This window comes from Hermetia illucens, chromosome 4 (assembly GCF_905115235.1).
Source record: "Hermetia illucens chromosome 4, iHerIll2.2.curated.20191125, whole genome shotgun sequence".
Lineage (NCBI taxonomy): Eukaryota > Metazoa > Arthropoda > Insecta > Diptera > Stratiomyidae > Hermetia > Hermetia illucens.
In genome coordinates, this window is record NC_051852.1 from 169353776 (window position 1) to 169378618 (window position 24843).

Consider the following 24843-nt stretch of genomic DNA (forward strand, 5'->3'; position numbering starts at 1 on the left):
TCGGAGACAATGATTATGTCGTAAATTGGCTGTTGAAGCAAATATTCAAAAAACCCGCCTAACTCTGCTGATACATTTCATTCAGCAAAATGAATTTTTCCCCTTTATTCCATATTTGATCAGCTGCCAATCAATATCATCGATTCACTCGAAGTTTATCTGTTTGGAAATAAAACTATTTCGCGCAGATTGCATCATGCAGGAGGGAGGTAGCTTGGCTCATGGATGCCATGTTCCCAATACAAATTTCATCAATTTCCAACTAGAAAAGCTAAAAAAAGATTGAATCAAAGGCAACTGGGAAAATGGATCAATTCAACACAGGGTAAAGTTGTAGGGAATTTTGACGGGGTTCGCCTTTCCTTTCCATCGTCTGCTGTCAGCCGATGTTTTATCTCCCTCCAGCGAACACGGGAAATCCATGACATGAATCGATTGACATCCCGTCACTGTTCACATCTCTTTCTGCCGCACGTCAACTAGCGCGGAGCTGATGAGATGCCCTCATCACACTCAGCCAGTGCGCTGTCCGCTGTCGTGTGGTTTATCTTTTGTTCGTATTCCGCCATAGGTCGCAATCGCAGTCAGCAGTTTATTTAGTGAGTTAGTGCGAGTAGCACGAAGTTGTGGAGTGTACGTACGTCTAGTCGAGTCGCGCTACCTTCTTTTATTATTTGTTTTATTTCGTTGAATAAAGTCCCCTTGGAAAGGGCAGGAAACATTTGCAGAATCTCGGCGTGAGCTTATCCCATTCGGATTGAATTACGGGAAATTGTGAAACGGCTGTCGAGCCAAGGAAAATTCTCACGTCGCCTCTTAAGAAAGTTCACACGCAAGTGGAACCCGTCGTCCGCCCCGTTGCGAGCCGTGTGAGTGGAGGATAGTGTCGACAGTGCCCTGAATTTCCGCTTAGAATTGAAAGAAAGTGGCTAAAGTGTCGCATCCCGGAATTAACGCGGAGAAGAAATCGTGCTCGGAGACGTACAAAAACAGAGTTTATACGCAAAGCCCCCACTAGGGAAACGTCGTCGCAGTCTCAACCAGTGTCGGCCATTTGTCTCCGTACCTTCGCTGTGAGTCTCTTCAGATTGTTTTCTTGTCGTGTCTTCTTACACACGAAACGCCGAGGAAAAATCCCGTAACAAGTGCGCGCCGTGCTCTACTTCGTTCCGTAGAAAACCTGAATAGTTTCGTTGCAAGCGAAGTAGCGAGTCCGTCTTTTGTTTGTGGCTTTTGATTTTTCCCTGCGTGTTCTCCTGGTCGCAGCTGCAGTTTCCGTTTGTGTTATGTAAGTTGAAAAGTTCGCGCAAAAGGGAAAAGTTCAGTGGGTGCAAGAGTGTCAATTCCGTCAAGTCTGAAGCGGGATCGAGTGTATTTATAGCGCTGGCAAGTTAATCGGAGTGTTCCTGCGCTGAGGCGAGAGCGGGGGAATTCCGTCGCTACATAACTTCGACTGGGGTGAGTATACTTTGCAGCTCGATTCCGTCAGATGATTCCGTGGGAATGTTTCGATATTTCATCGGAATTCCCATAGCTCGTTCGTGCGGCCACACACAACGAACACGTAGTGTTTGTGCGAATCAGCCGTGCAGAGGACAGGTGGATGATGTTGGTGGCAACGTCATTTTGACATAGTTCAGGCGGGCAGAGTTGCCGCTTTCGGTAAACTTGGGCGGTCACCTCTCATGGAGAATGGGGAAAAAAATCTTGTTTCTCACAGATAGTGGAACTACATGAATTTGAGAAGCTTCAATTCAAATTGTAGAGGGGAAAAGGTCTTCGTTTGTTCTTGAGGCTTAGAATGCGATATTCAACACTTTCCGATTTGTTGGAAAAGCTCATTTGTATTAGCAATTGTTTATGTAAACCAAAAAGGGAGAGCGGCGGTGGTTTGTTTAACTATACCAGATGGACGGATTCTACTAAATCAAAACATTGCCCCAATTATGCTAATCAGGTCTCGTATATCGATAAGGCTTCCTTATCATACGCCAGTAGGCATCAGACACGTTTCCATGTGTACGTATTGTCATATTACGAGCAGTTGGCCATGAAATGTGCATTTGTTTGAATCACAAGCCCAAATCGATCCAATATCCAAAATAAAGCAAGTTTTCACTTATAAACCAGATTAATTATGTTGATGGTTTCTTGAAAGACGCTGTCCTTGTAGCGCCGATGCAATCTGGTTCGGAAGAACTAGAAACAGAACAGCAACTTGTTATTATAGTTTTCAGTTAACATCCGTAAATTTTGTTTGCCAAAATATTGAAGATTGCGTTTCCAAATCAAGTCGTAGTTGCTTTCTCGGAGAAGCAAACTTCTGTGGTAAATCTGTAATCTGTTGTGTAGGAATTGACGCGCCTTATAAAAGAATTGTAGGGATCTTACACTGTGAGGCGCCCTGTGCGTTAAGGCTTAAGGGTGGTGTGTTAAGGGGCTTCAGGTAGGTAGGTAGGTATCAGTGGCCGCTCCGAGGAGCCCAATTAGCGCTTTAGTGCGCCGTTTTGATGCCACAAACTCCTAAAACCGTGACTGTTGTTATAGGAACAGGGAAGCAGAGTCCAGCTTGCTCGGATTTTCAGAGCCAGCCCGTAGCATTCACGAAGGAAAGCAGCTCTCCGACCCTGCAGCTAGAAATCTCACTGAGGTCCCCAAAGAATGGTTTACCCAGTGTCCGCAGCCTGACTCGAGCCAGAGCTGGGCAATCGCAGAGAAAGTGCATGAGGGTTTCCCTTCCTTCTCCGCAGCTTCGGCAATGCGAGTTGTATGGTAAGCCGAGCCTAGCGGCATGGTCCCCTATGGGCCAGTGCCCCGTGCAGACCGCCGCAATCTTGAATGCATTTGCACGCGTCTGCCACAGGAGCTCTCGTGATCGGGCTATGTTATAAGCGGGCCAAATTCTCCTTGATTTGGCACAGCTTGTAAGCCTTCGCCATCTCAGGCCCGCGGCTGCTAGGCAGTGCGAGTAGACTCGGCCACCGACAGCCGCCAGCGGAACACCGACTGTATTCCCCGAGGGACTGCCAAGAGCAGAGCCTTACCTGGCCAATCTGTCAGCCCGCTCATTCCCCTCTATGTTCCTATGCCCGGGAACCCAGAGGAGAGTGATCTTGAGCGTGCCACCCAGATGGTTGAGCGTGTCTCTGCACTGCCCCACCAACCGGGAAGATGTCGTCGTTGAGTACAAGGCCTTGATGGCCGCTTGGCTGTCGGTCAGAATGGCTATGTTACGCTTGGGGCTCGAATCACGCGCCAGCCATCGACAGACTTCCAATATCGCCACTACTTCCGCCTGGAATACACTGGTGAAACCTGGGAGACCATACCACTTGGATACACCGTGTGTATTCGGGAAAACCCCCGCGCCGACTCCATAGGCCATCTTTGATCCGTCCGTAAAGAATACCGTGTCATAGTCTTGCAACACGCCGCCGGTCTTCCATTTTGCCCTGGTTGGAAGGTCCACAGCAAAGTTTCTCGTGAAGTTCAGCTTGCGTGTGACATAGTCCGTGGGGGTTGCCCAGATTTCTTGAGGTATTTCATCTAGAATGTTGCTGTGGCCGTAGGCCTTCGCTGCCCAGCATCCGGACCCACGTAGTCTGACGGCACTGCACGCTGCAACATATTTGATGTGGAGGTTTAGGGGGAGGAGATGCAGGAGTACATTGAGAGCATCTGCCGGGCAGGACTGCAGAGCCCCCGCAGCACCTGCACACGCGGTTCTTTGAATCCTATTAAGCTTCGTTCTATTGTATTTCTTCTTCAAAGCCTTCCACCATACAATAGATCCGTACGTGAGGATCGGACGCACTATAGCGGTGTACATCCAGAGAACCATCCTCGGTCGGAGACCCCATTTCTTGGCAAAGGTTCTCTTACAGGCATAGAAGGCTATACAGGCCTTCTTAACCCTCAGTTCTATGTTCAACCTCCAATTTAGCTTAGGATCCAGGATTACACCCAGATACTTTACATTAGAGGAAAGAACCAGTCTTTGTTCATTCAGCCGTGGTAGATGGAATTCAGGTATCCTTGTCTTGGTGGTGAATAGCATCAGTTGCGTTTTGGTTGGGTTTATGCTGAGTCCGCATCTTGCGGCCCACAGGCACACCTTTCGCATCGCTCCTTCTATGATGTCGCTCATAATGGGCAGAAACATCCCTGATACTAATATCACCAAGTCGTCGCCATACGCCACTACCTTCACCCCGCTGCTGTCCAATGTACGTAAAATTTTGTCCATTACTATTAACCAGAGCACCGGTGAGATAGCACCACCCTGGGGCGTGCCTCTGTTCGTCGCTCTGGTCAAGTGGTTGCCTCCCAGATCGGACTGGATTATCCTGGTACTCAGCATAGATATAATCCAATGCGTGAGATACCCCTCCAATCCAATACCGGTCAAGGCTTCCTTGATGGCGTTGGTACTGACGTTGTTGAAAACTCCTTCTATATCCAAGAAGGCAGCAAGGGTATACTGCTTCTATTGCAGCGACCGCTCAACCGTGCCAATTACCTCGTGGAGGGCGGTTTCTGTGGATTTTCCTTTGAGGTAGGCATGCTGGGACTTAGAGTAAGGCGTTCTCTCCATAATCGTCCTTAAGTGAATGTCTAGGACGCGTTCTAGGGTCTTCAGCACGAAAGAGGTCAGGCTGATTGGCCGAAAGTCTTTCGCGGACTCATGACCTCGCCTGCCGGCTTTCGGTATGAAAACCACCCGTGCGCGCCTCCAGGACTGCGGTACGTATCCTAAAGTGATGCAGCTCCGGTAAATCTCAACAAGCCACGGCACAACCCTTTCCTGCTGCTTCTGTAGCATGACTGGCATTATGCCATCTGGGCCTGGAGATTTGTATGCGGAGAAGCTGTTTATAGCCCAGCCGATCCTATCCCCGGTAATTACCGATTTGATAGTCTCGCACAGCTAGGGTTGCCGCAAACCCTCCAAGCGAGGTTCTGACTCACAGTCCTCCTCGCTGGAGGGAAAGTGCGTTTGCACCAGCAGCTCCAAGGTTTCACTAGAAGATTCCGTCCAGGAGCCTTCCGACTTTTTAAGGAAGGATGGAATCTTATGTTCCTTGGACAGAATCTTATTGAGCCTCGCAGATTCACTAGTGCTTTCAATGTTCTGACAATAGTCTAGCCAAGACCGCCTCTTGGCGGTCCTGATGGCCGACTTGTACTTCTTTAGGCAGTCCTTGTATGGTTGCCAGTATTTTTGCCTGTAGCAGATGTTGAAGATTTCTCTGGTCAGCTTCCTGAGATTAAAGAGATCTTCGTTCCACCACGGTGGCAGGGTCTTTTTGCTGTACTTAGCAGGGCACGAGACTTCTCCAGAGCCCCGACCTTTGACTCCAGTTCGTCTGTAGTGCCAATCTTACCAATTTGCGGAGAGTTTGTTCTTAATTACCTGACCAAATTTTCTCCAGTCGATCCTCCTGGGGTCTCTAAAGAGCTTGGAGACCTCTGCGGCGAGATCTAGACTGAAGAGTATCCAACTGTGGTCAGAGAAGAATCTCTGGTCAGACACTCTGCAGTCCTCCACCCTAAGAATCCCGTTGTCTGTTATTAGGGTGATATCAAGGACCTCCTCCCAACCGTCACAGTTCTCCGAGCAGGGGAAATGAAAGGTTGGTGTACTGCCCCTGTTACACACCGATAGATTTGAAGTAGTAATAAAATCAAAGAATGACTCACCTCTTTCGTTGATTTCGGAGCTGCCCCAAAGCGTATGCCTTGCATTTGCGTCGCAGCCTATCAGCAGGTTGGCTTTCTTTGCTGTTATGGTGTTCGTCAGATGTTGTAGTTCTTCTGGCGGAGCTGATCGGTCATGAGCCATGTACGCCGAGGAAATATACACGTTCTCTGCCCCCACCTGCTCCAGCTTGACCACAACTAGGTCACTGGAACTCAGGTCCGGGCACAGGAAAGCGTGCAGACTCTTCCTCGCAAGAATACATGCTCTAGGCCTATCCTGATCAGCGTCTCCTGTGCTATGGAATAAATTAAAATATTTGCTTTGGAGCCCTTTGATAGTTCGGTCGCGATGTCGATGTCTTCCTTTAAGAGGAAGACGAGCAGATTAGCCGAGGCGCACTTCGAGTGCTGCAGATTTATCTGTGTTACCCTCAACATGATCTGCTTGCGTGGGGGGTTTGTCAGCCCCTGTCGGACCGTCGATCGTCATCTCCTCCAACAGCTCGTTGGCGGCGTCGATTGGGTCAAGGTCGTCGTCCGGTTTCGCAGAACGGAACACTTTTACTTTGGCATTCCTGACTCCGAACCACACTTTATAATCAGCCTTTTTCAGTGCCTCCAGGCACTCCTCGTTTATGTGGAGTAGTACGGGCTGGCTGTTTATCTGAGGTTCCTCCTCCTTTATAACAACCCAGTCGTCCATGGGAATCCCGGGGTTGTGAAGGCACAGGAAATGGACGAGCTTGTCCTTCTCCATGCGGATCTTCGGCAACCAGATGCGAGCGACTGGTCTCCTGGGAATTTCGTCGTAAGGGATAATCTTGAGCTTAACGCCCTCCCAGGCGTCGCTGATCTTAGCGACGCACGAGCCGAGAAAGTCCTTAGAGAACTGGTCCATGCAAACTATTACGTGGAACCCACAGACCACCTAAAATGAATCAAAGTGGGGAGTGAGTCCCGGGTGTTTGCCTCCGGTTTCCACGAGATGTTCATAGACCATGCCCGACAGCCTAGCCTCAACACTGGACCACCCCTCCAGCGTTAGTTTGCCGCTAGCAGAATTGCCATCCGCCAGCGCCACACGTAAGTGACTCCTGGCCACATCGCTGAAGGGCTTCGCAGTACGTGGCCCGCCGGCTAACGGTTGCTGTACAATTTCCTCCGTATGTTGCTTGGCGTCTGCGCTCTTGCCCACTCTGCTCCGCTTCTTATCTTGTTCGACCTCGTCTTGAGATCGGTTGCCTTTTAGAGCGATGGGCTTCACCTTCTGCTCGTCAGCCCGGCGTTTGCTGTTGTATTCATCAACAATCGCCTGGTATTTAGCGAAGTCTTTTTCATCCCGCTCGTCGACAGTACCGGCCTACTTATTCTTGGCAATCTTGCCGAGAATATGCATGGCCTTCTGGTACTGGCTCTTGAGCAGGACACCCGTGGACCTTGGCTTCTTAGCCGGTTTCCGGCGACCGACATTCTTGTCGGTTTTCGCTTTCGAGGGATCCCCCGACGCTGATGGCTTCGGGTCAAGAGTACTATGTCTGGTACTCGCTACACCCAGCCTGACGGCAGTGGGTTCCAGGCTGGAAACCACTAGTCCGTCTGACGCCTCGCTCCGGGAGGTCTCTGCTGTTGGTTTCAGCACAATGGTGCTACGGCTGGCACCGAGTGTACTGCTCTCGACGGCCACGGTCTCCTGGCTGGAGGCCAGCAGCTCGTCCTCCGATGATGCGCCTGGCATCATCGCCTCCTCTTCTATCGTCGTTTTAGTCTGTTTGTTAATTGAGTCCATGTCTTGGTCCCACGAGTAGTCCGGGAAGAATGTCCATCCTGGCTGGCCCGGCCACCAGGGTAAGGGTCTTATTTGAAACTGAAGGTGCCCAAGGTATTCAGAGTTCGCATACTAAAGACCAAGCTCCCCATTAGCCATGCAGCCCTCGGCGTATGCTGTTCCACCTTGGCTTGGGGTTCTATTAGCACCTTCTCCGGTGCAGGGAGGACGATCCCCAGGCTGTTGCTTCAGTCCACCCCCCCGCCAGATCTACTTGCCCTTAACACATGACCAGCAGACAAGCAGATCCTCGTCAGTTTTATGAGCCTACTCCCAGCCCGGCCCTACACACTCTTGGGCCATCCGAAGACGGTTTCCAGCGGCCACCACGCGGAGGTCGTGTGAGGACTTGCCTAATTATGCAACTTTAACCTGAAGCGTAATCAGACCAGGCCGCCAGGGGGAGCTTCAGAATACACTTAAAACCTTCCCTGCTTGTAAGAGGCGACTAAAAGCGATAGAAATTTGTGAGATAGCTAGCAACCTGCAACGCCTCACGGCAACGACTTTTAGACAGTTTCTATAGCTTCCACCGCCTTGCCATTGATGGCACATTGTGTGTCGAATATACGAGCGATGTCTGAGGCAACCGTCTGTTTATTAACCTCTACGTTGTCGAAAGAAACTGGTTTTCATGCGGAACATATCCATTTTGGGAGACCAGGATAATCCCATCGTGCATATGACAGCATCCACCTTATCATTTAAGTCTACCTGAAACTCCTGATCCTCGCGCTATACATTCGGAATTTGATTAAATGATACGCCAGAACTCATGGTGACAGATGCATCGAATACGACTCGGAGTTTGGTCAGACGTCAAGTCTGTTCAGCAACCATAATATTTCAAGCTCCAAAATTGCGTGCTTAAATTAGAAAGTACTACCACCTCAACATCTGGTGACTCTAACATGATCCTGTTCCGTGGATTCCAATCTTCGCTTGCTTTATTCTCGACCCTCCTTGTGTTATCAACGGTTGCAGGTGGCATCACCTTCAGCGCCAGGCGGTATCACCTTTTTGAACATGTCATTCGACGAATTAGCAGAAAAACAACAGGATGTCGACCAGGAGATCTTCCGTCAACGTACCAACTATAGGAAGGAGTCCAGAGAGCGCAGAACGCTACCATCCCTAGTGAAGGGATTGAATCTTGTCTAGAAGTTGTGGTACGACTTTGAGAAAACTGACAATATCATCAGGACCAAGTGTGAATCGAGCACGGATCATCCACATTCGATTATGGATTATTACCAGAAGATCCAGAAGGTTTATCTCCAAATGCGGGGCGAATTGCAAGCCTAAATTGACACTCTGCAGTCCTCGGATACCGGGAATGTCGGTTTCGGAAAATCTGAGAATTGAACGCAGCCTATTGCATCACAGCATACAGAAGAGCTGGTAGGATCTATCGACAAGCAGGAGTCGTTGAAAAGGCTCTTGGTAACAACAGATACAGCATCTCGTTGGGAGACATACCTATAACATAAAATCAAAGTAGTCAAACGATATTCGACACAACTGGAGGAGTTACACTACAACATCTGGTCGGCAGGAAATGACTCGGACGCATTGAGTACCTATGATGCCGATAATTACTTCCTTATCGTCGATCAGACCCAAGACCTCACTATAACGCTGACAGAACAACTTAGGAGCATTCTTGGCACACGACCATCAAACAACAACACCATCATGGATGAGAAAAATACATCACCCAACAAGGCAAACCCAATAGTGAAATTACCGGGTAGAATTGCTCAAGTTTGATAGTGATTACGTGAAGTGGTGCCAATGGGGGAGCAGAACGGCTCCTTCGTCCTTTTACTTCGTCTGACGCCAATTATGCAGCAGCTGGGAAGGTCATCAGCGAACGTTATTAGGACAAGCGTTTACTTGTCAACGCGCTTGTTGGCAAGCTTATAACAGATCAAAATATCAACGTAGAGAATGCCACAGCTATCAAGTCACTTCACGATTGCGTACAGGATGTCTATTGGGTCTTAAAAACCTTGAAATTGCCGTGGACAATTGGGATCCCATTTTCCACTTCTTATTAGTAAGGAAGCTATATTGAGCGTCGCATACTCTCTGGGAACAATCATTGTAAGACCCCCAAAACTTGTTGTTCAAAGTGTGACTTGAAACAAAATACGTTCCTCCACTTAGAAAAACAGCCATCGAACACAAGACGCCACAAGTCGAATCATCGTCCAACAACACCTGACCCTTGGGACAAAATCGCAACTACAGTTAGTGCAACTCAATCGAACGTTACACTATCAACAAATGTCAGCCGCGCGTAGGCGACTCCAGGAATATGGCCTACAGCAGATTCTTTGCCTTGGAACACAAGCTAGACCATAATATCGAGTTTAAGTCATAATACGTCCAGTTCATGAACGAATATCAGCGCCTGGGGCACATGGAGGAGATATACATCAGGTCTGTTCAGCAACGATATTATTTCATGCCCAACCATTGCGTGTTTGAACCAGAAAGCATTACCACTCCAACAATCGTTATTTCCACTTCTAAAAACGTTAATTTCATTTGTCAAAACGTTAATTTCATATGTTGAAGCGTTAATTTCATTTATAAAAGCGTTGATTTGACTTGCAAATGGTGTATCTCTATGCTATGAACTTGTTGATGTTTTTTTAACGTCCTTCACGTTAACCATCTTCAGCACTTGTATGGCCATGTTTAAATTCGGAACCTATCTTTTCACTGTTCTAAATTTATCTGCACTTTTAGTAATCGTTCATGAATTCCAAATATAAATTTTTTTACTCATTTGTTACTCAAATTTTCCATTGTTAAAAATATTATGACACGTGACCTTTGAACAGCTGTAAATGTATGAACGAATCAACAGATCCATATGAAACTTTACACGTGTTACCCCTTTTAGATAAGTCTTGAAAATTTCATTGATTCTCATTTAACTCAGTGCGGTCAGAACTCGATCCGTCCGTGGAGGTTGGCGATGTTTTAGAATTCATTGAATTGTATCTTTTCTCGCGATCAATATTTTGCACTTCACGGCCTACTCTTAGTTTCCCAAATATGAATACTGAACTAAGCTAGTTACACGGAAGGCAGCTGAGAAAAATCAATTCACACGGATTTTCACAATCAGGTGTGTTAATTTGGTTATCAGTTTCCTCAAACTCCATTAGCGCATCAACGAATCCATCTAAATCTTATTAGAAAGTTATGTTTACAACACATTCATGCGTTTGGAAATCTGGAGATGGACTGATTTTTGACTTTTTCTCGAGCAATAAGATCTTATTTAATGGTCCAGCCAAGGTAAACAACCTCTGTAATGACTCTCTCATAGTGAAGGGCTTGCGTGTGCGATTGTGTAATTACCAAGGCCTACTGTTTAGAAATTTGAAACAATAAAAGTTGCAACAGTTGTGTTTTGTTGTTAGCGCATCCACTTGCCAGGATCCCTTGAAGTTGTCGTTGGCTGGACGTAAGGTTTGTTTCTGGCAGCGAGCCACTGGGGGGTGTCCCCTAAATTTGGTCTGGTAGATCATCTTCAAACCAAAGAAGATATACGGCAGACTCCTGCCACACGGTTATGTGGGACTCTTACCCACTAAAACCACCTCCTTCTCCTTCCACTCTCCCCGCGGGACTCCCATTTGGTATTACGTCGCGGGGCTGGATCAGAATTTATTCTGCGCTCATGTCAACATTCGTGTTCCTCTCGCGTTCATTCTTTCGGATGACTTCCTCCTGCCTAAGCTTCTTTCCGATGGCTGTAATCACTTTTTCAACTTCGGTCCATATACCCTTGGCTTTCACCATAAGCTCCATGATATTTTCGGGTGTAAAGTGCTCCCCGGTTGTAGCTTCTAATGTAGCCCTTTGGGTTTCGAATCTAGGGCAGTGAAAAAAGACGTGTTCTGCGTCCTCTGGAATGTTTGCACACTGTGGGCAATATGGCGAATCATCACACCCAAATCGATACAGATATGCTCGATAGCCTCCGTGTCCGCTCAAGAATTGAGTTAGGTCGAAACCTACTTCGCCGTGAGGTCGCTCGATCCATTTCCGGATATCCCATATGATTTTGTGAGTCCAACGGCCTTTTTCTGACTCGTCCCACTTCTCTTGCCATTCCGCGACAGTTCCAGCTCGTGCGAACTGTCGCCGACGGGCAGGAGATTCTCCGGTGAGGTACGGTCGATCGTAAAGTCGTTGTATTTCTTTCGCCAGAATCTCAGTCGGGATCATTCCTGCTATCACGCAAGCTGCTTTATTAGAAATTGTTCTGTAAGCGCAACATGTTCGGAGTACACTTATGCGATACGTAGCTCCAATCTTTTTCTTATTTATTATATTTTCCAATGCATCTGCTCATACTGGGGCTGCATACAGTAGGATCGAACTGACCACCCTTGAAATAAGGAGTCGACGGCTCGGCCTTGGGCCACCTATATTTGTTAGCATTCTCGCAACCAGCGCTCCGATGTTATATGCCTTGGTTGCTGCACCCTCCACATGCAATCTGAAATTCAACCTCTGGTCAATCATTACACCTAAGTACTTAAGTGCAGGCTTGGAATAAATTGTTTGCGTTCCAACTTTGATCTTCATGGAAGTGCACTTTCTCCGCTTGGTAATAAGTACTACTTCCGTCTTATACTCTGCGAGTTGTAGACCAGCATTCCCTAACCAGGATTTAATCTCATAGACTGCTTCATTTGCATAGAGCTCGACTTCCTCGAGAAGGCGTGCAACAATCGTCACACCAATATCGTCCGCGAAACCAATGGAGGCCACACAAGTAGGAAGGTCTAGGGTCAGTACCCCGTTATATATAATAATCCACAAGAGTGGCCCTAGGACAGACCCTTGTGGAACTCCGCATGTCGTTTGATAGGATTTCATTCCTTCATCTGATTCGCAGCACTAAATCCTATCGATTAGGAAGTCGGCAACGATACGCACCAGGTACTTGGCCACGCCTAAGTTAATTAGGGACTCAAGTATCTTGCTCCATCTAGCGGAATTAAAGGCATTCTTCACATCAAGTGTAATCACTGCACAACATTTGCCCTCGTCAAGTGCGGTCTTAGCTGTGTTCACTACTAGGACAAGTGCATCCGTTGTAGACTTCCCCTTTCGAAAACCGAACTGATTTTCGGAGAGACCGCCATCCTTTTCGGCAATTCGAATTAATCTGTTATAGATTACTCGTTCGAATAGTTTGCCAGTATTGTTTAGAAGGCATATCGGCCTGTAGGACGAAGCTTCACCCAAAGGTTTGTTTGGCTTGGGGACTAGAATTAATTTCTGCTTCTTCCATTGTGTAGGAAATACTCCTTCTTTAAGGCATGTGGTGAACGCCTCGGCAAACATATTTGGAGCTATTTTGACTGCTGCCTTCAGAGCTTTATTGGGGATGCTATCCAAGCCAGGTGCTTTGTTTCCAACAATTTTATCCGCAGCGTCGAGGACCTCCTTTTCGCTTACCATTGGAACTTCGGCGGTGTCTATCTCGACAGTGGGAAGGTCAGCGGTACTCACATTCTGTGGGAAAAGATCCGTTACTATTTCATCAACCAGAGTAGGGGAAGAGATCGGTGGGGAGCGTTTGCCTTTAACTTTCGATATTACGGTTTTATAGGCGCCACCCCAGGGGTTCGTGTCAGCTTCATTACACAGTCGCTTAAAGTGTTCGCTTTTACTTTTCATGATGGCCACATGTAGTTTCTTCCGAGCGTTTTTATATTCTTCATGTAATTGCTCGTATCCAGATCGGTTCCTATTTCGCTGACTGCGCCTTCTGGCCTTGAGGCAGGCCTTGCGGCATTCTCCGATTTCAGAATTCCACCAAAAGTTCGGAACTCGCTTCTGTGATACAACATACCTTGGCATGGATGCGTCACATGCTCGTCGCAACTTCTCGCCAATCTGCAGAGCTTTATTTTCTGCGCTTCCTTCAAACGCTGTATTTTGCTGTAGAACCTCTCCGAAAATTTCCTCGTCAAAACTATTAGCTGCCCACCTTTCAGCTCTCGTCCGAGACCGTTTCATTCGTTTTCCATGTCTGATTTCAAAAATGATGGCCTGGTGGTCGCTATGTGTATATTCGTCACTGACATACCACTGCAGATCCTTAGCTAAAACATCGCTAACAAAAGTGACATCTATCACGGACCCCATTTCTCTCTTACGAAAAGTGTTCACGCATCCAGTGTTAGCCACTACAAGATTCAGACGAGAAAGAGCTTCGAGTAATATTCGTCCTCTTGCGTTCGTTTCTCGGCTGCCCCATTCGTCAGCCCATGCGTTGAAATCTCCAGCCACTATCTTAGGACTATGGTTTTGTGCGTCTGTTGCTAACCTCTCCACCAAAGAATGGAATTCCTCTGTCGTAAGGCTTGGGGCCGCATAACAGCTGTAAATAGATATTCCGCCTATTTTTGCTCTGGTGAAGCCATTCTCGAGGATCTTGGTGGTTCCTTCTATGGCCCGATATCCGCATGTCCATATCGCTGCCTTTCCGCTCTTATCCGCGACCCATACTCCACTGTCTAGGTTTTTGTACTGCTCGCAGATAATAGCAACGTCGATTTTGTTTTCGAATATCGTCTGGGAGAGCAGATCCTGAGCCGCTTGGCAATGGTTCAGGTTTAGCTGTAGGAACCTCATTTGCGCATAGTGTTGATCGCCTTCCTATACATCGGACTTGTGCTGCTGCCTGTGACATGGGCGCTGTCAATGTCGTTTATTGGCCTGCAGAACAGACAATTGGGTTTTTCTTCGCACGCTTTTGCAATGGCCTTTATGGCTTTTATTTCCGCATTTACGACACAGGTCGGACCTATCGTGAACGCTAGTACATTTCTTCGCCACGTGCCCAAATTCCAAACACCTGAAGCATCTTTTCAGAGTTATCTGCTCTCGTAGTCGGCAGACGACCCAGCCAATCCGAACTTTACTGGCTGTGATAGCCCTTTTGGCCGCTTCAAGTGTTAGGCTTATGGACGCAGTTTGTGTGCCGCCATATGCCTTCCTCAGCCGTAGAATAACTCGCTCCTGGACCGATTGTATTTCCAACTGGGATCGTAGCGCTGGACAAATTTCCTCCTTCGTTGTGATCTCGTCCAAGTCTTTACACTCAATAACCACACGATTTTGACTGAGCTTCACTTCTGCTGCCTCACCCAGTGACGACTCGATTTTTTTCTGCAAGTCTTCTGACTTGTTTTCGCCTGGTTTGAATTCCAGCAATAGGTCGCCCTTCTGTGTTCGCCTTATGCGGTTCACACTTTCACCTAGCTCCATTAACAAGGTGTCTGTTTTGGCCTTGCGCAGAATATCAGCGTACGTAAGCTCACTTGTTTTTGTTATTATTAGCGCATCAGGCCTGCTTCTCTTCTGTAGCTTTTTCTTCTTTTCCACCTTAGTCCAAGTGGAACCTTGATTGGAGTTACCGTCTTTCGCCGTAGGCTCTGGTAGTCTTTCGCGAATTTGCCGTGGAGGCGTTTTCTCCATTTTGCGTTTTTGTCTACGTCGAGGAGATTCCGGTTCCCCATTAGACTCTCTCGGTCTTTTACGGAGCTCCGGAGTTTCCTTAATAGTGAATGGGCTGCCCCTAGATGGAAGCAGCACTGTAGGCGTTGACTGCAGTGCTGCAGTTTCTCCCTGTTTCTTCCCTTCACTACTTTGTTTTAGTTCTTCTCGTACTTCAAGATACGCAGTTCTAATAGCACGCACTTGGTCTTTAATCGCGTGATGGACATTATGTCGAGCGTTTACATACTCCATGAGGTTTTTTATCATTGTCCCTAGCTTAGTTATCGCCTCCGGCTCACTACTCGCATCCTTAATCGAAGTGCGTTGGCGCTGTCTGTCTTTTTTTTTTTTTTTTAATGGATGGAGGTGGAAATCTTAGAAAGACACTGCCGCGCCAGGTTGCAGCAGCGTGTGGGATTCTCACCCACTAAAACCACCCCCACTTTCTCTTTTTTCCTTCCTCGCGGGATCGCCGCAAAGCATTACTTCGCGGGGTGGACTGCGCTTTACGCGACCACGCCTTCCGTTCTTCGCGTCCTCCTTGCGCGCTCCGCTCTTGTATTCGTTTGATGGCGGTGTTCACCGCACACCAGTTTCCCTCCGATTTCAACATTTCCCCGACGATGTTCTGCGGGCTTAGAGTGGTTTTCAGGGAGTCTTCCAGACTTCTCCTTTCTGAGAGAAATCGTGGACAGTGGAACATAACATGCTCCGGGTCCTCAGGTGTGCAACCACATTCAGGACACAAGGGAGAATCATCCAGCCTGAATTGGTGCAGGTACTTCCTGTAACCGCCATGTCCTGACAGCAATTGCGTCAGATGGTAGTTAATCTCACCGTGTCGTCGCTGAATCCACTCTTCAATACGGGGAATCAAAGTGTGGGTCCAGCGACCCCTCTGCGAGTCATTCTGTCTGTCTGTCCGTCACGCATTTTTCTCGGAAACAGTTATAGCGATTGACACCAAATTTGGTAGAAAGGTGGGAACTATAAACACTCACGCATACAGTGAATTACATCCTTTTACGTCGAATTTAAGAGGGGGTCCCCATACATGCAAAAGGGGGGTGTAAAATTTTTTTTCATCAAATATAGTCATGTGGGGTATCAAATTAAAGGTCTCGATTAGCACTTTTCAAAGCTGATCTTAGTTTTGACATTCGTTGGAAGGGTGGGGAGCGTGGGGGGTTGAAAGTGATCACTTTTTTAAGGGGGCCATTCTCAGAAACTACCAAACCGAAAAATCTGAAAAGAATCAGGAGGCTGCCACTATATGGTGCCTGGGCTCCGAAATACCTTCTATGCCGATACCTGTTTAAATAAAGTTAATAGTATATTACTATAATTTTTTGTAATTGGTTTGAAACCCCCCTTAAGTTCATCCTAGTACCATGCAGTGATATAGGCTATAATATAGAGCACGATCTTACCAAGTTTGGTGGAAATCGCACTATTACTAACAAAGTTATAATACCTCAAATTTGTTGCTTCTTTGAAAATTGAAGACTATGAATGTCAATATTACTCAAAAGTGGATACTCTCACATAATATATGGATATATTACGTGCTACGTACTAAGAAATACACAAAACCTTTCGTACCTGCAGCGTCCAGCTTGCGGTCTCCCGACTTGTTATTTAAATGCTCTGCACTCTATTGATATAGTGTTTTACGTTCTATTTATTTCGATAAGGAAATATGACCATCATCATCATCAACGGCGTGACAACCGGTATCCGGTCTAGGCCTGCCTTAATAAGGAACTCCAGATATCCCGGTTTTGCGCCGAGGTCCACCAATTCGATATCCCTAAAAGCTGTCTGGCGTCCTGACCTATGCCATCGCTCCATCTTAGGCAGGGTCTGCCTCGTCTTCTTTTTCTACCATAGATATTGCCCTTATAGACTTTCCGGGTGGGATCATCTTCATCCATACGGATTAAGTGACCCGCCCACCGTAACCTATTGAGCCGGATTTTATCGACAACCGGACGGTCATGGTAATGCTCATAGATTTCGTCATTGTGTAGGCTACGGAATCGTCCATCCTCATGTAGGGGGCCAAAAATGCTTCGGAGGATTCTTCTCTCGAACGCGGCCAAGAGTTCGCAATTTTTCTTGCTAAGAACCCAAGTTTCCGAGGAATACATTAGGACTGGCAAGATCATTGTCTTGTACAGTAAGAGCTTTGATCCTATGGTGAGACGTTTCGAGCGGAACAGTCTTTATAAGCTGAAATAGGCTCTGTTGGCTGACAACAATCGTGCGCGGATTTCATCATCGTAGCTGTTATCGGTTGTGATTTTAGACCCTAGATAGGAGAAATTGTCAACGGTCCTCAAAGTTGTATTCTCCTATCCTTATTCTTGTTCGTGTTTGACCAGTGCGGTTTGATGTTGTTGGTTGATTCGTCTTCGGTGCTGACGCTGCCACCATTTATTTTGTCTTGCCTTCATTGATGTACAGCCCAAGATCTTGCGCTGAATGCCGCCTGCTCGATCTGGATGAAGGCAGTTTGTACGTCTCGTGTGGTTCTTCCTATGATGTCGATATCGTCAGCATAGGCCAGTAGTTGAGTGGACTTGAAAAGGATCGTACCTCTTGGATTTACCTCAGCATCACGGATCACTTTCTCGAGGGCCAGGTTAAAGAGAACGCATGATAGGGCATCCCCTTGTCATAGACCGTTGTTGATGTCGAATGGTCTTGAGAGTGATCCTGCTGCTTTTATCTGGCCTCGCACATTGGTCAGGATCAGCCTAGTCAGTCTTATTAATTTCGTCGGGATACCGAATTCTCTCATGGCCGTGTACAGTTTTACCCTGGCTATGCTATCATAGGCGGCTTTAAAGTCGATGAACAGATGGTGCAACTGTTGTCCATATTCCAACAGTTTTTCCATCGCTTGCCGCAGAGAGAAAATCTGATCTGTTGCTGATTTGCCTGGAGTGAAGACTCTTTGGTATGGGCCAATGATGTTCTGGGCGTATGGGGCTATCCGGCCTAGCAAGATAGTGGAGAATATCTTATAGATGGTACTCAGCAACATGATACCTCTATAATTGCTGCACTGTGTGATATCTCCCTTTTTATGTATGAGACAGTTGCCAAATCTCCCATCAGGCGCGTCCCTTAGTGCGGATAAGGGAATGCTCGGCGAATGTGTCATGGCCATGCACATGCACGCATCCGGAGATGTGCGTGTATGGGCATGTTTATGCGCAGGCCGGGTAGGTGGGAAGTAAACGCCCACCCGTGGATAAAAATTGGCTATGGGAAGGATACCCAGAAATAAAACCAAACATGGAGGAGCAGAAGAAGAATGAAGTTACGGTGCAGGGCTTCGGAAACCCAGTGCCGGCGGTTTTTTGGAGTGAGCAAGCGGGCTCCCGGCCGTCGATATCCAACGACCGCAGTGCCTCAGTAGTGGGAACCTTGGCTACTGTGGCATCTAATGTTACAAGCGTACGGGAGGAACTTGAACTGACTCCAGTGATGGATCCGTTCAGAAGGAGCTCGATTTTTCGCAGATCCCCTCCCACACGGGCACAAGCCCCCACGATCGCTACCCCAAGTGGGAAGCGTATAGCGGGAGTCTTCGATGAGGAAGAATCGCTGACGGCGATTCACCCGAGCGATGTTTTGGGCAATGATCAGTCTGGAGCTGCCTTTACTGCCCTCGGTAAAAAGATCATGGATCTGTGTGAGTTTATAAAGGAGCGCAGGAACATTCACCAAAATATAAGGGCCATGATAAGAGGCATCCGTTTGACGTACGGCAAGGCCCAGGATGAACGAGTAGGGAAGTCGCCGATTGGAAAAGTGAACCAGGCAACTCAAGTAACGCCGGTTCAAAACACAAAAGGGGAGAAACCGGGGAAGAGGCTGCGCGAGAAGTTGAATGACTCAACAGGCCAGCAAACCCCGAAAAGAAAAAAGGACTCAACTCCCAAAAAGGCGGAGTTCATGAAAAGTACGTCTGAAGCTACCAGGGAAAATACTACAGTGGCCACCTCGAGAAAAGGGATCGAACCTTCAAAGGCGGATGCGGAAGCTTGGAGGAAGGTAGAACCGCGGAAAAGAAATTATCGGAGGAAGATTAGACCGGAGGTGATTTTCATTTCCAAACGAGGCGAAGGGTCATACGCCGACATTCTCAGGAAAGTGAAGGCAGACCCCGAACTCACCAATTTGGGAGACAACGTCAGCCGTATTAGACGGTCGCAGAAGGGAGATCTTATGTTGGAACTTAAGAAATCCAAGGATGTAACCGCGGAAAAATTCTTAAGCCAAATCGGGAAGACTTTAGGACAGGAAGCCGACATAAGAGCTAGCAGGCCGGAGATCACTATAATCTGTAAAGATATAGATGAAATCACGACGAAGGAGGAGGTTCGCGAAGCGTTGGAGAAACAGTTCGATCTTGCCGGACTACAAGAGTCAGCGGTGAAAACGCTAAGGAAAGCCTATGGGGGAACACAAACCGCCATCATCAGCCTACCAGTGGAGAACGCACTCAAACTGTTAGCAGCAGGGAGAGTGAGAATAGGCTGGGTTATGTGTCGCCTTAGGGAACAGGTGGCGTTAAAACGGTGCTTTAGATGCCTTGGCTTTGGTCACATTGCGAAGTCATGCACTAACCCAAATGACAGGTCAAAGCAATGCAGGAGATGCGGAGTGGAAGGCCACATCAGCAAGGACTGCGGAGCTGACCCAAATTGTCTACTGTGCAAAGGAAAGGAGGGTGTGGACCATCGGCACATTGCAGGTGCCCGGAATACAGGAGAGCAATTAGCACAAATCGCAGATGAGGTTGATACAAATCAACCTCAACCACTGCGAGGCGGCGCAGGATCTACTCGCGCAAACCATCCGCGAGAAAAACATCGATGTGGCCATACTAAGTGAACCATACCGAAACCGCGGTGGTAGCGTTTGGGTCAAAGACCAAACGGGCCAAGCAGCGCTGTGGACTTGTGGAGAACAAGCCTTCCAGGAAATAATGGAGCACCCGGAGGAGGGCTTCATCAGAGCGAAGGTGAAGGGCATCCACATCTACAGCTGCTATGCTCCACCCAGCGCTACACTCGTCGAGTATGAGCGGATGCTTGCTGCTCTTGTTTTGGATGCAAGAGGACGTTGGCCGATCATAATAGGAGGCGATTTCAATGCGTGGGCTCTTGAATGGGGCAGCCGGATAACTAATGTGAGGGGACGTGTTCTCCTCGAAGCATTCGCGGAGCTGGACGTGGTACTGGCGAATATTGGGTCTTCGTACACTTTCCGGGGAAGGGGCCTGGGGTCTATAGTGGACCTGACATACGTGAGTGCCACTTTAGCCAGTAGAATCGCTTGGCATGTCAGTGAGGACTATACTCACAGCGACCACCAGGCAATCTGCATAGAGATCAAGGGCGGATCGAGCTCGAAAAAGAGTTTTCGCAAAATGCCGGGTGGTATGCTTGGCTGGACAGTGAAAGCGTTCGAGGGGGACACGTTTTCCGCGGTGCTCAAATCCGACATATCCCTGAATGGTACGGCTGGAGAGAAAGCCACCCAGATCACTCGATGGGTGACGGAAGCATGCGATGCTACTATGCCCAGAAGGCGATTGCTCCCCAGTAGGCAACCCAACTACTGGTGGAACAATGAAATCGCAAGTTTGCGAGCCACATGTTTTCGGGCAAGGAGGCTTTGCCAGAGGCTCAGGGGAAAACCCGGTGGCGACGGTCGAGAGGAGGCACACAAGCAATTGCGTGGCCGTCTAAAGGAAGCCATTCGGAGGAGCAAAAAGAACTGCTTCAAACAGCTGTGCGACCATGCCGACATAAACCCTTGGGGCGAGGCTTACAGAGTGGTGATGAAAAGGCTGCGGAAATCACCCCAGGTGACCTGTCCGCGCCTCCTGAAACAGATTGTTACCACTCTGTTCCCTCACCACGAAAATAGGGGAAGGCAAGTTTTTGTCCAGCCAAATGACGGCATAATACCGCCTGTAACTATGGAGGAGCTGCGGGAAATATGTGGTAGGGTCGGTGACAACAAGGCCCCAGGTTTGGATGGCATTCCCAACCGAGCTTTGAAACTGGCAGTGAAGACTAGGCCCGACCTTTTCGCCAACACCTTCGAGGCGTGCCTAAAAGAAGGAATATTCCCTGCCCAGTGGAAAAAGCAAAAGTTGGTGTTGCTTCCAAAGCCTGGCAAGCCACCTGGAAACCTAGCGTCGTATCGTCCTATCTGCCTGTTGGATACAATGGGGAAGATGATGGAGAGAGTCATCTACAACAGACTCCTGCCCATCGTCGAAGCCAGCAATGGTTTGTCGGAACGCCAGTTTGGCTTCCGACGCGCCCACTCTACGGTGGATGCAATTGGCATGGTGGTAAACCTGGCAAAAGGTGCACTGATTTCTGGCGGCTGCTGTGCCGTGGTGGCGTTGGATGTCAAAAACGCATTCAACTCGGCCAACTGGAATATAATTAAAGGGGCGTTGGCTGACATAGGTGTCCCCGGATACTTAGCGAATTTGGTGGAAAACTACCTCTCAGAGAGGACTCTCTGGTACGGGACGGATGAGGGCCCCAAAGAGTACATTGTCACAGCCGGGGTACCACAGGGATCGGTGCTTGGTCCCCTGTTGTGGAATATCATGTATAATGGGGTGCTTGCTCTTCCCGTCCCAGAGGGGACTACGATTGTCGGCTTTGCTGATGACCTGGCTGTGGTTGTTGCAGCAAAACACCCAGAAGATGTGGTGGTTTACGCAACGGAAACAGTGAGAGCGGTAAAATCCTGGCTAGAAAAGGCCGGGCTGACCTTGGCGGACGCGAAAACGGAAGCGGTCTTGATAACGAAACGCAGGAAAAATAATACTGTAAAAGTGGAGGTCGGTGGACACCACGGCACTTGCAAAAATGTTGCCAAATATTGGTGGGCCGAAACATTGCCGGAGGTTGGTGCTAGCCGGAGTGGTGCGCTCCATCCTGCTCTACTCGTCGCCTGTGTGGGCAGAGGCGCTTGCAAACTCTCAGAGACGGAAGCAGGTGAACTCGGTTTACCGGCGGATGGCTTTGAGGGTTTGCAGTGCTTTTAGAACCACATCAGATGGGGCAGTATTGGTGGTGGCAGGCATGATCCCGGTTGACATTCTGGCCAAAGAAATGAGTGTCCTGTACAATGCAAGACATATGGAGCACGGCATGGCATGCACAGCGTAGAAATGCGGCAAGGTCAGAGTCGCTTGATCTCTGGCAACGCAGATGGGACGAGTCTGCGAAAGGTCGGTGGACGCACAGGCTCATTCCCAACATTACGGTGTGGCTTGAGCGAAAACATGGGGATACCAATTACCACATTACCCAGTTCCTCACGGGACACGGTGGTTGCTACAGGCAGTATCTGCACCGCTTTGGGTTGGATGACTTTCCGAACTGTCCCAGATGCGATGGCATACCGGAGGATCCAAAGCATGTGATGTTTCACTGCCCACGATTTGCGATGGAGAGAAGGAGCTTAAACCAGGCGCTGGGCAGGAGCGTGACCCCGGAGAGCTTGGTTACTGAGATGCTGGAGTCCGAGGAGAAGTGGCTTGCGGTTAGCTCCGCAATCATCCAAATGCAGGAGGAGTTGCTGAAAGAACAAAGAAGGAGGAAAGCTGCAAATAGGAGAAGGATGAGTGCCTAAGGGCAAACCTACCCCGCGAAGTAATACCTCAATGGTGGTCCCGCGGGGCTGGGGCTGGAGAGACCGGGGGTGGTTTTTAGTGGGTGTGAATCCCACACGCGCCGTGTACGCACAAAAAAAAAAAAATGTATGAGACAGATAATGCCTCGTTGCCAATCGTCAGGCATTGATTCGCTGTCCCATACCTTGAGCACAAGTTGATGAACCACTTGGTGTAACTGGTCGCCTCCATATTTAACCAATTCGGCTGTCATTCCATCGGTTCCTGGCGACTTATGATTTTTTAGCCGATGAATTGCACGGACTGTTTCTCCTAAACTTGGTGGTGGCAGTATTTGTCCGTCGTCTTTAGTTGGCGGCACCTCCAACTCGCCGATGTTCTGGTTGTTCAGTAGCTCATCAAAGTACTCACCCCTTGGCTCCAATATGCCCATTCTGTCGGAAATCAGATTTCCCTCTTTGTCTCGGCAGGATGAACATCGAGGTGTATAAGGCTTCATCCTGCTGACTTGTTGGTAAAACTTCCGCGCCTGGTGCGGTTGCTCCCTGTACTTTTTTAGTTGACAGACTTGTTGGTTCTCCCAGGCTTCCTTTTTCCGTCTGTGAAGTCGCTTCTCCGCTCGACGGAGTTCGTGATAAGTCTCTGCGCGTGCCCGCGTTCTTTGAGAATGCAACATTACTCGGTATGCGGCATTTTTCCGTTCCGCTGCTAGCTTACATTCATCGTCAAACCAGCCGTTCCGACTCTTTTTGCGACTGGGGCCAAGTATGTTTGTGGCCGTATCCATGATAACGTTCTTCAGGTGATTGTGAAGATCATTTGTTGATGCTTTGTCTCCAGGTCCTCTGTTGACTGCGGTTATTGCGGCATCCATTTCCCTCTTATAGGTGTCGCGGAGGGTTGTGTTGTGGATGGCTTCAGTGTTCTCTCTCACTTGATTGTCAGAGGGGATTCTAGGTTGTATTGTTATTCGAGCTCAGAGCACCATGCCAACGAGATAGTGATCCGAGTCTATATTGGCCCCCTATATGTTCTGACATTCATCAAGGCTGAGAGGTGGCGGCGTTCGATCAACACGTGGTCAATTTGGTTGAAAGTGGTCCGTCTGGAGAGGCCCACGTATGCTTGTGGACCGCTTTCCGCGCAAACCAGGTACTTCCAACAACCATTTCGTGTGACCCTGCTAATTGAATAACCCGCAGTCCGTTATCATTTGTTTTTTCGTGTAAGCTATGGGAGCCAACGTATCGCCTGAATACGGTCTCCTTCCCTACTTGGCTGTTAAAATCCCCAAGTATGATTTTGATATCATATTTGGAACAGGCTTCGATGGTTCTTTCTACTGCTTCGTAGAAGGTATCCTTCTCCGACTCTGCAGTCTCCTCTGTAGGGGCGTGAACGTTTATGAGGCTTATATTATATTTCTAGCGCAGAGTTCATAGCCGTTCGCTTATGTTTTCAAAGCGGATAACAGCAGGTTTCATATTTTGGCTGACTAAGAAACCTACTCCGCGCACATGGTTTACTGGATGACCGCTATAATATATGGTGTAGTGGCTCTTCTCCAGGAAACCGGTCCCTGTCCATCGCATCTCTTGTAACGCTGTTATATCAGCCCTATATTGGGACAGGGTATCAGCTAGCTGCTCATCAGCTTCATCTCTGTACAGGGAGCGCACGTTCCATGAGAAACTGCGCAAATCGTTGATCCGTTGTCGTTGCCGGGTTCGTTGTTTTAAAGTCCGTCCTGTCCGAGACTCCTGTGGCTTCGTAACAAGTTGTTTTCCGTATAGGATTGTCAGCCCTACCCAACCCCCAATCTGGAGGACCAGTTGGTACAATTTGTCCTGTTTTTAGGCGCGGGAGACTCGCCTTCATCCTTCTCCGTCTGCAGTTTTTCGTTAAGAAATAGCTCCCAGGGTCACCACGTGGAGGTGGAGATAGGGTTTGGTAGTAGAATTGTTGGTGTTGGTTCAGCAGGCATTTCCCAGGTTTTATGCTCCATGGTGGGTACCAATCCACGTTTCGCCCTGGGACCTGTACTACCCTTTGACCACCGTTTAGAAATTTGAAACAATAAAAGTTGCAACAG

At 48.3% G+C, this 24843-nt stretch overlaps 1 protein-coding gene across 2 annotated transcripts in view; it reads left to right on the top strand.

Moving 5' to 3' along the window:
- The first annotated feature begins 549 nt into the window (after positions 1-549).
- Positions 550-24843, top strand: part of LOC119656317 — a 193939-nt gene continuing 169645 nt past the window's right edge. For both annotated transcript variants that reach the window (XM_038062765.1, XM_038062768.1), the window contains exon 1: positions 550-1458. The gene's annotated coding sequence lies outside the window, so the exon portion shown is untranslated. The remainder of the gene's footprint in view (positions 1459-24843) is intronic.